At 38.9% G+C, this 10,373-nt stretch overlaps 1 pseudogene; it reads right to left on the bottom strand.

Moving 5' to 3' along the window:
• Nucleotides 1-10,110, bottom strand: LOC118173144 (annotated as a pseudogene).
• Nucleotides 10,111-10,373: the final 263 nt, after the last annotated feature.

The raw sequence follows: 10,373 nt of genomic DNA, 5'->3' as shown, positions 1-10,373 counted from the left end.
CTAGGAAGTTTTTCTGTTCATAAAGATCATATTCCTTGTATAATATATAGTCTTTGAGGCAGTTGGTAGTGGAAGGAAGGTTGTGAAGAAAAGACAACAGAGATGCAACCAACCCATGCATTCCCGTATCTTCAGATGACAAAGGTGCTTTAGAGAGTGAGGATTTGCTAGAAACAAGAAGGTGAGATTGATAAGTTATTTATTCATTTCTGTGCAATTACTTGTCTACACCTTTCAAAAACCTTACTCCAGATTTTTCCACATGTTCTTTCTGTGAATTGATGGATAAAATCAACGTGACTGTCCCTGGGTGACTGGACCTGTCACGATCTAGCATTTTTACCTCAGCCCATGCCTCTCTCAGTTATATTTACAGGCATTGTCAGCTAAAGCAACAGACTGTGTTTCTGTCATGTTAGCTAAATAAATGGTAATGTAGTCTAAGTCGATCAAACATATTTTAACCCTAAATAGTTGGTCAATGTTCTCTGCCAACCCGCAGAAGCTACTAAAAGTAGAATTTTGACTTACTGCTTTTTAATCCGTGTACAAATGAAAAGGACGTGGAGTTAATCTAGACTGGAATTCCAATCACTCCGTTAAAGACAGTAATTTGTTAGTTATTCCATCACCTTGAGATGGGGGAAGAGCTTTTCTCCCCTTGAAGAGGATCATGTTTTCTACCTTGTAATTGAAGTTCCCCAGTATGCCACATAAACTGTGTAGTCTGTCAGACTTCTGAAAGAGACTTAATTTAAATGCTACACAGATTGAGTTTTGTTGTAGAGATACCTTATTGTCAAAAGGTAACTTTGACCCTAGCAAGGGTCAAGAATAAAAAAAAATGTCAAGAACAAAAGTCCCCATTCCAGAACAACTTTTGTGTCATTTCACATCTAAATATCAGATACTTAAAATTGATGTCTGCCCAGAGTTCCTGTTCTTTGAAAACTGCTTCTAGCTTCCAGCAGATGTTAATGTGATCAACATAATCTAACATTACTCTCACCACTTTCCCAGAAAGATGCTTCAGCCATGACAAGGTTATCATTTCACAGAACTAATGGAAACAAAACGTTTAATAAGAAAACATTTGATACTCCTGTAAATGACTTCCCCCTCTGCAGGACAAGAACAATTATTTAACTTCAGCAGAACTGTAGGAAGAGCAAGTGTTCAGTCTGTTAGAGGAGCTTTAGAGGTTGGCACAGCTTGTATTAAGCCTCACTAGTACAATCTGAAAATGTGAGAGACTTATTCTGTACCAGATCCAAAAATGAACTCAAACAGCTGCATATTTGGTAACTAAGTGCTTAAACAGAAGTGCTATCCTTTCCTAAGAGGAATTCCAAACCCTCAGCCGGGAATTTAAACTTATGGACAGTGCTGGTGCTGGAGGAGACCTGTGTCTCAGCATGCTGAAGAGGGAACCTGCCAGCCTGGTGCATGCTGCACCCTCTCATCTTGGGAGTGGAGGGGCAAGTGTTGATCTCTTCTCCCTGGAGACCAGCAATAGGATCTGAGGAAAGAGTTTGAGGTGTGACAGGGCTGGTTTAGGCTGGGTAGCAGGAAAAGGGTGGTCAGGCACTGGAACAGGCTCCCCAGGGCATGGCCCCGAGCCTGCTGGAGTTCAAGAAGTATCTGGACAATGCTCTCAGACACATGGTCTGATTTTTTGGGTAGTTCTTTTAGGGACCCAGGAGTTGGATTTGATGATTCTTGTGGGTGCCTTCCAACTCAAGATACTCTATGATTTTATGATCATCAAGTTAAAGAAAGGTTTATTACGTCCAAATGGACTTTACAAACTGCAGTACAGTGATTGGTGTCTCTGATGGGTGGCTCAAGGAACCTGTTTAGGTCAATCCAGGTTTGTTAATTTTTGCTTAGTGTTTTTCATGCCAGATTAAGGGGATTCCTACAACAGGCTTCCGCTATTAGTGACATGATACAAGACAACCCAGTGAGCCAGCCTTCAAGGCCCTGCTTTCACAGTATGGACAAGACTGCCCTGGAGAGCAAATTCGGCACTTATTATTAACACACCATTAGTTGCATTTTCACAGTTCTAAAATATTGTTCATGACAGTTTGCTGTCATAGGCATCATGGCAACATCTCTCTAATTTTAAAACTTTGTCTATTTTTACCTTTATGTGTAGACTGTCTCACAGTTCAAACATTTCCTTTTCAGACAGCTCACATTCATCAGTACATCTTCACTTAGTCATATGAAGGATACTGGAAGTAAAACACCAACATATGAAGCCACCTGATACATATACCATTGTATCTTTGATAGCAGTAGAAGTCCATCCACCAGTCAAGTACTGCAAATGGGAAGCATTTCCTTGAGGGCAATCAAAGCAGCGGTGCACATCATAGCTGTAGTTCATCAGCATTCTCAGCGTGACTTCGTCTTTCAGAGCATACAGTAGAGCTGATGGAAAATGTGTTGTATTCACTCTGCAGAAGTAATTGACATTAGCCCCATGTCAGAGCAGTAGATTCATTAACTCATAGTTGCCCATTCTCAAGGCTATTTGCAGACAGTTGATGGGATCTTGGTTTGGCAAGGCTCCCACATTCAGCAGCAGCTGTGCTGAACAGATTTGAAACAGCAAAGTATAACGCTGATTTCTGGCAGTCATTGCAGCCTTTGTGAATTCTTTGATCCAACAAAATTGGCATAAAACCCAAATTTCAGAAGAAACTCAAGGCACTGAGGATGTGCTCCTGCTGCTGCTGAGTGAATCGGACTTATTCCACTTTCTTTAATGGCATCAAAATTAGTAACTGGAACTAAATTCTTTAAGGCACTGGAGAAAAAAAAAAATATAAAAAAAATCTTGGAATCTGGGAATCTGAAGCACACTGGTTCACCTAGCTCAATCTCTGAATTTCTCTGCGTTGCTGGGCTTCAAAATTTATCCTGACAGTATTCAATGTTTTAATTAGGAAATCAGTACCATGGCATGCTATACCACTGCATTAACTTTAATTGCTAAGAATTAAATAGTTAGCCAGCAACTGATAATATGACTTTACACCAGCTTCTCATAAAATTGTATACTATTATTCATGGACAGCCCTAGTCCTTGTTAGAGGAATAATTGTTCCTTCTCAAATAAAAACTTTCCATGAACGGTGAGAGCAACATGTTGTTGTTTAACGTATGGGAATTGGGGAATTAACACAATATATTATAATATTAATACCTACATATAATTAACATAGTACAACATAATGTTTAATACATTATATTTAAATATAGTTTATATATTAATATAGGTATTAAAAATCCTTAAATTATTAAGTACCATGGAACATTCCCAGTACTGAAGAGTTTTATCTTACTAATTGGTTGTGATTTTAACATCAGTATCTTCCACTGACTTTCATGTCTTTAAAATAGGGATAATCCATATCTCCTAAACCTATTAAAGTATTTAGTATATTTATGTTCCTATGACAGAGTGGAGATGAGATTTATCCAAAGAGGAAAATCATCCGAAAATGGTGAAGCTTTTATCCTGATCGGTCTCTAACATTCAGACACAGAAAAATCCTATTTACTTGGCTAGATTTTTTTTTTTTTTCTACAAAACTACAGATTCACTGTCTGCTTTGAATATGGCAGAATTAGCAAAACTGATATTTTTGATGTCATTTTAGTTGGTTTTTAGGTATATTAACTTACAGAAAGTGTCCTCTATATGCAGCTCTGTGGACTGGCAAATGACCTGAGTGCTTTGGTACACTGGCATCAACCCTGTATTCTAGTAAAAGACTCAGGGAATCTGGATTTCCTCCTCCTGCTGCTTCAAATAATACAGAACAGTCCATTGCCTGTGAAAGAACATCAGCACCTGAAAAGAAGCATCAAGGATTTTCACAGTATTCACTATAAATTTTCAGCAATAATTAGGAACTCCAACCCTCTTCCTCCAGTGACAGGATATTGTGAATGCTATTCTTTACCACGTAAAATCATTATGTCATAAGCTTTTATGTTGGATCCTTGATTTTAAAAGTGATTATGTAATCTGGAAACAAGAAAGTCCAAATTACTTTGAACTCTATTACACAAGAAGACTTGATAGGAGAGCATTAGGCAAGCAAGAGGTTTAGTTCTTATTCATTAAAATAATTGGGTTTTGGCTTACACACAATGAATTTCAGCTCTCCTTTACAAAGGCCTAACAGATATAACAGGAAATGTGAGAGAATCCAGTATCTCACACACAGAATCACACGGAATCATCCAGGATGGAAGAGACCTCCAAGATCACCGAGTCCAACCTCTGACCTAACACTAACAAGTCCTCCACTAAACCATAGCACTAAGCTTTACATCTAAACATCTTTTAAAGACCTCCAGGGATGGTGACTCGACCACTTCCCTGGGCAGCCTATTCCAATGCCTCACGACCCGTTTAGTAAAGTTCTTCCTAATATCAAACCTAAACCTCCCCTGGCACAATTTTAACCCATTCCCCCTCATCCTGTCACCAGGCATGTGGGAGAATAGACCAACCGCCACCTCGCTACAGCTTCCTTTAAAGTACCTGTAGAGTTCGATAAGGTTGCCCCTGAGCTGCCTCTTCTCCAGGTTGAATAACCCCAGCTCCCTCAGCCACTCCTCATACGACTTGTTCTGCAGACCCCTCACCAGCTTTGTTGCCCTTCTCTGGACTCACTCGAGCACCTCAATGGCCTCACCAGAGCCAGGGGGACAATCACTTCCCTAGCCCTGCTGGCCACACTGTTTCTTATGCAAGCCAGGATGTTTTTGGCCTTCTTGGGCACCTGAGCACACTTCTGGCTCATACTCAGCCGACTGTCAACCAATACTCAAAACAGGCCATACAATCTAGTCCAGTGCTGCTGAGCATCACATAAAACTTCCCACCACAAAAGTCTGTCAGGCCTTCCCTCAGGTTAGCTGTCTACCTGAGAAAACAATATTGCATATTAAAAAACAAACGAACAAACAAAAAACACAACTAAAATACTCACTAAAACATTAATGTATGGCTTAAATATTACAAAAGTGTAGTCTTTATTAAACCTTAACTAAATCACAACAATCCTCAGGGCACAGATAGCATTTCATTTGCTTTAGTAATGAATGTTACTTTTTCTCTTAACTCCAAAGGCACGTCTTATAATAACTGGTTATAATCCAATCACAGAGCTTTGCAAAGACCAATAAAATGTGTGTAATTAGGATATCTATTATGGAGGTAATATATATAGATGTCTTATAACATTAAATTTAGATACAATGAATTCTTCAGGCGTACCTCAATCCATGTGATTTGGGATTTAAAAGTTTCAAATAATGTGAGACATAATTTAGTAATCACCCAAAAACGCAAACAAAACTCTCCTGCAATGTATCAGTTTTGCAAAGCACTCACTGGTGACTATAGTTGGCTGTAGAAAAGTAATCTCTCAAAATATATATTGTATATTTGTTTCTGTTATCATCACAGACTGTATAATCAATAACATTATAAGTCCTTTCATTTCCTTTCACTTCTGTAAGTGATTCACTTTGTTTCATTTGGGCTTAAAACATTTCAGCAGTAAAAGGTGTAGCTTACAATTTCTACTCACTGGAACAAAAGTGAACCTATATGTTACTAAATTAATCTACTGCATTTTAAAACAGGACCACTGAAGGGAACGAACGACACGACTCCAGGCTGGTGTGTAGCTGAAGCACTTTATTGTCTAACCCATCTACTTATATAGGCTTAGCATATCTACATGCTTTTATCACACAACTTGGCAAAGTTTGCTCGTTAGCCGTTATTATTGTTCACAAGGCGATTGCACAGCAGCCCTATCTCCTGATGAGCAACAGGCCAGACTGCACCTGTTGTGTTTAACCTTCTAGTCTCCCAGTTATACCTCCTTTATCTTCAGGCTACATGACTTTTGCCTCATTCTGCATTTTCCTTTTCTTACTTCATCTCTGTGTCTAACATACTCCACATACTTTCTGACTGATTTCCCAGAGACCACTGATCAGTGGAGGCTGGAAAAGACCTCTGCAGACTGTCCAGTTCAACCCTGTGCTTAAGCAGGGTCAGCTACAGCAGGCTGTCCAGGTCCGTGCTTGGCTTTAAGGATTTCCAAGCATTTTCTAGGTTTCAGTTTGTGTCCATTGCCTCCTGCCCTTAATGGGCACCACAGAGAAGCTGGCATCACAGAGAAGAAGGCTTCTTTACAACCTCCCCTCAGATATTTATGACATTGGCAAGATTCCCCTGCCCTGAGCCTTCATTTCCTGTAATATCCTGTAAAATCAAATCTCACCTTTTTGCAATAAGATTTCCATGATTTCTGTGTGTCCAGCTTGTGCAGCCAGTGCAAGAGGTGTGAGCCCATATCCACTGTGAGGGTCAGGATCTGCTCCAGAACAAAGCAGAAGCTTCACCAGATCCTTTCTGCCTAGTCTGGCTGCCTCATGCAAAGCAGTCCTCTTGTGGACACTGCAAATTCACTTTTGCACCAGAATTTATCTACAAGGTGGCAATCTCATATGAATTGTACTTAATTGCTGTAAGATAATAAAAAACCATTAGCCAGACTGTTAGCCCCACACTGTTCCATGCAGCATGGCTTCTGTTAGGTGGCAGCCTAGGAATGCTCAAACTGTTCCCAGTGCTGCTATTTATACAAGAAGCAATGTCACTATTTATACTGCAAGAAATGCCAGGCTACACCGAAAGGTTTAACTTTTCAACACGTCTGTTCTTTATTTTAGGATAAAAAAAAAAAACTACAAAGGAATAATTTTATGATAACCTCTTTTTCTCTCTCTTCTGTTGTTTGCTCTTATAACAGAATGCAACATTTCCTGCCACTAACTAGACGGAGATCATATTCATGGGTTTACTGCAGTCAGAAGCCGGCCTGCTATAATTAATCTTCATATGCAGTTACCATTATACGAAAGTTTACAATGACTGTGCCATATACCTTCTTATTTTAATAAGCCTCAGCTGTCAAGACATTAAGGATCTTAAAAGAGTGATTTACATTGGCTCCAGCACGTGGAATTAATAGGCAACACCTTCCTCTCCTCTCTTTGATCTTCCTGGCTGTGCAGGACTGAATAGTGAATGCCGTTTACCAAGACAGTTTAAACAGAGAAGGTTTGTGTGCCACAGATACCTGAAATAGCATTGACAGCACACTGTAATCCATGATGTTCCATTATCTATAACCTGTTTGGCTGCTTTAGGTAAATCTCATACATCCTCTTTTTGGGGGATGATGCACTTCAATATAGTGCACTTAAAGTTATCTATGAATATTCTGCATCTTTTCTAAACAGATATCCCTGAACAGAAGCTTTAATCATTTCAAAAGAATGAACAGAAAGTCCTACAGATGGTTCAAAGGATTTTTCCTCTTTCTTTGATTATTGTTTTGAAAAAGCCACCCTTCTAATAAGGAAAAACTTACAGGTTTGTTCCATAAACTTACAGAACTCCCTCAGAACTCTGATAATGAGAGTAGACCTTCCTTTTTGGGGGGGGGCTAGAACTCAGCAATAACAATAGCACAGTAGTCCAAATCAGAGGAGACAATGTACATAGAAGTGTTCTGAAAATCATCTTGGCAAAATACTAGGACTGGTTCTTTACAAAGCAAGGCTTATAGTTCCTGGTCATGGTTAAATTAAAATGGCATCCACATGGAGAGTGGTATGAGCTATAGGACTTTCTTCTTCTATTTAAAAAATACAAACAGAAGTGAATCAAGAATTTAGGCCTGGCTCGCCTCGTCACTTATTATATGTGGATTAATTCCAGCAGTGCCTGAACTGTTTTATGGTCGATGTAGTGCAGGTAAATCAGGTTGCTTTGCTGCAACTTTTGAAAATCAAAACCAATTACTCTGGTAGTTTGTTTGAGAAAGAGGAATTGATGCAACGAAAGTGACACCAGGAAGTAGAGAATATGAATGTTTTACACCTGCAGACATGAAGAACAGTGATAGTATGAAGAAGCAGGTGGACTTGGTTATCTGGCACAACTGCATACATGATGCCAAGGAAAGCAGAGGAAGACACTCTGGTACTTTATGAAGAAAGTTATTTGATTCTTTAAGGAAAAAGATGTGTGTTCAACCTGAACCACAAATTTGTTGCAACCAAGGGATAGAAAATAGCTCATCTGGAGCTCCTTGCATTGGATCAGACACTGGGGAAAGACTTCTAGCTTCTCCTAGCTCTGTACTTCCCACACTTCAATAGACCAATAAGGACAATGCTTTAAATAATAAATAATGCTAAGAACATCATAGTGACAGTTACTAACTTGGAATGTAAGCTCTGTAAGCTCATTTATAGCCTTGATGTCTTCTAAGAAAATCAAACAAACACATTAAATATTGAGATTAACACTTTTTGCTCTTTACAGCAAAATATTTTAGATACTGCACTGGTCAAATTGCAACCTAAAACATGTAACTGTATTTTCACTTCACCCCCAAAAAAGATATTCACCTACAACTAAAGGAGAATCTCCCTCTTCATTATTAACATTGGGATAGCAGCCATTGATCAGGAGAAAGCGGACATTGTCTACCAAGCAATTTCTTACTGCCACCAAAAGAGGAGTCTCCCCTTTTAGTGTGGTCTGTTCCCATGTAATGGCACGGGAGGCTGAAATACAGAAAAGCAGAACACATCTGAAGCTGAATCATTCAACAGCGCTGGCTTTGTAATACTTTTTAGTGGAAAACCAGAAGGACTCCATACCTTTGAACTTTATTTCAAGGATATTCAATTTAGCTGTGATGCAGCTTCATGCATGGGAAGCCAGCCTTGCTGATCTGCTTCCTCAAAAGCAGAACTGTGCCTCACCAGCTTCTTCAAAACCTCTTCTTGGCCTGTGATATTTTGAGACAGACATGTATTTGATTACTCATCATAAAACAAAATTATGGCACTAATATATTCAGTGCTATTTATCCTAGTGTATCAAGGATAAAACATATATATATTTTTTGAGAAAGCAATTTTTCTAGGGGTTGTTTACATGAAAAACTGCACATAAATCAGCTGATAAAACATACAAAATGTAGGCATTGCTCAACAATGCAGTACCAAAGTGATTCCTAGGGTATAGGCTTAGTGATTCCTAGGGTATAGGCTTAGTGCAGTGTATTTGTACTTAACTGTCGGAATTGCTGCAATTATCATTCCACGTTCTTTACTGGCAACAAACTGGAAACGGAAAAGTTCTATAATTAATGAGAAGTTCAGGATATAATTATACCTTAACTTACATACTCAGGACTAGACCACATGTTAGATCTCTTTGAGTTAGGTAGGTTTTGTCAGGCTTAACACATTAAAATGCATTTTTGTTGGTCTGCCCGTGCCACTCGAAATACTGGGTTTCCACCCAAAGACCACACCAACTGATTTTTTGTATCACATCCTAATCTTCCCCAGTAAAGCCTTGTACTCATCTAGGTATTAGATAAAATGTCACCTGACAGCTTCATACATTCCGTATTTTTGAGGCAGCACATGTACTTTTCCAGGGAGAACTCAGAACGAGCAAGCTACAAGTGGTTTCTAGTATTCATGACACAAGGCCAGACATTAAATAATGCCAATAAAACACCCAAAACAGAAGTAATAACTCATTACCTTTCATTCTCTGTTACATTGGCACTTGTTTCATTTTTATGCATATCTTGTAAGCTTTCCTGAATAGCTTGCTGGGTAGGGATTTCATCATCAGAAATATCATCAGATACATATATAGCATTATACGTGGCCAGTCAGCACAACTTGGATCACCTTTTTGTAGGAAAACACTGCTTTTTAATTGGACACAGATATTAAGTCTTCAGGTTATGTCTCGGGTAATAGAAACAGCAATTGTTTTTTAACTATCAAGAGAAACAAAGCATAGCCTAAAATAAATGAATCAGAACTCCTTCTCAAGCTATCGTCTTCTCCCAGGTATTTAGTCTGGAACACTGCAAAGAGGGTTGTTCTACTCTAGAACAGAATAAAGGTCTTCTAGTCCAATAACATGTGCCAGCTTTTATCTCTATTCCACAGACTGAATATACAGAATTATATACTTCATCAGAATTATATACTTCATTATATACTTCATAATATACTTCATCTGGCATTGCTACTAGACACACCCAGCGCTGTTTGCTTGCCTTTATTCCTTTAATAAATTGCTAACTTTAATTGGAATCCTATCTGAGACTCAATCATTTACCACAATTGGGGGCTCGTCTGGGATGGTCTTGGTTCCTGAATTCTGAATTGATCTAGGAGGGGTGCCCCACCATTTGGTGGCTCCTGTTCAAGTCAGGTCG

Source organism: Oxyura jamaicensis, chromosome 12 (assembly GCF_011077185.1).
Source record: "Oxyura jamaicensis isolate SHBP4307 breed ruddy duck chromosome 12, BPBGC_Ojam_1.0, whole genome shotgun sequence".
In the NCBI taxonomy this organism is placed as follows: Eukaryota; Metazoa; Chordata; class Aves; order Anseriformes; family Anatidae; genus Oxyura; species Oxyura jamaicensis.
This window is presented reverse-complemented; position numbering and strand designations above follow the sequence as displayed.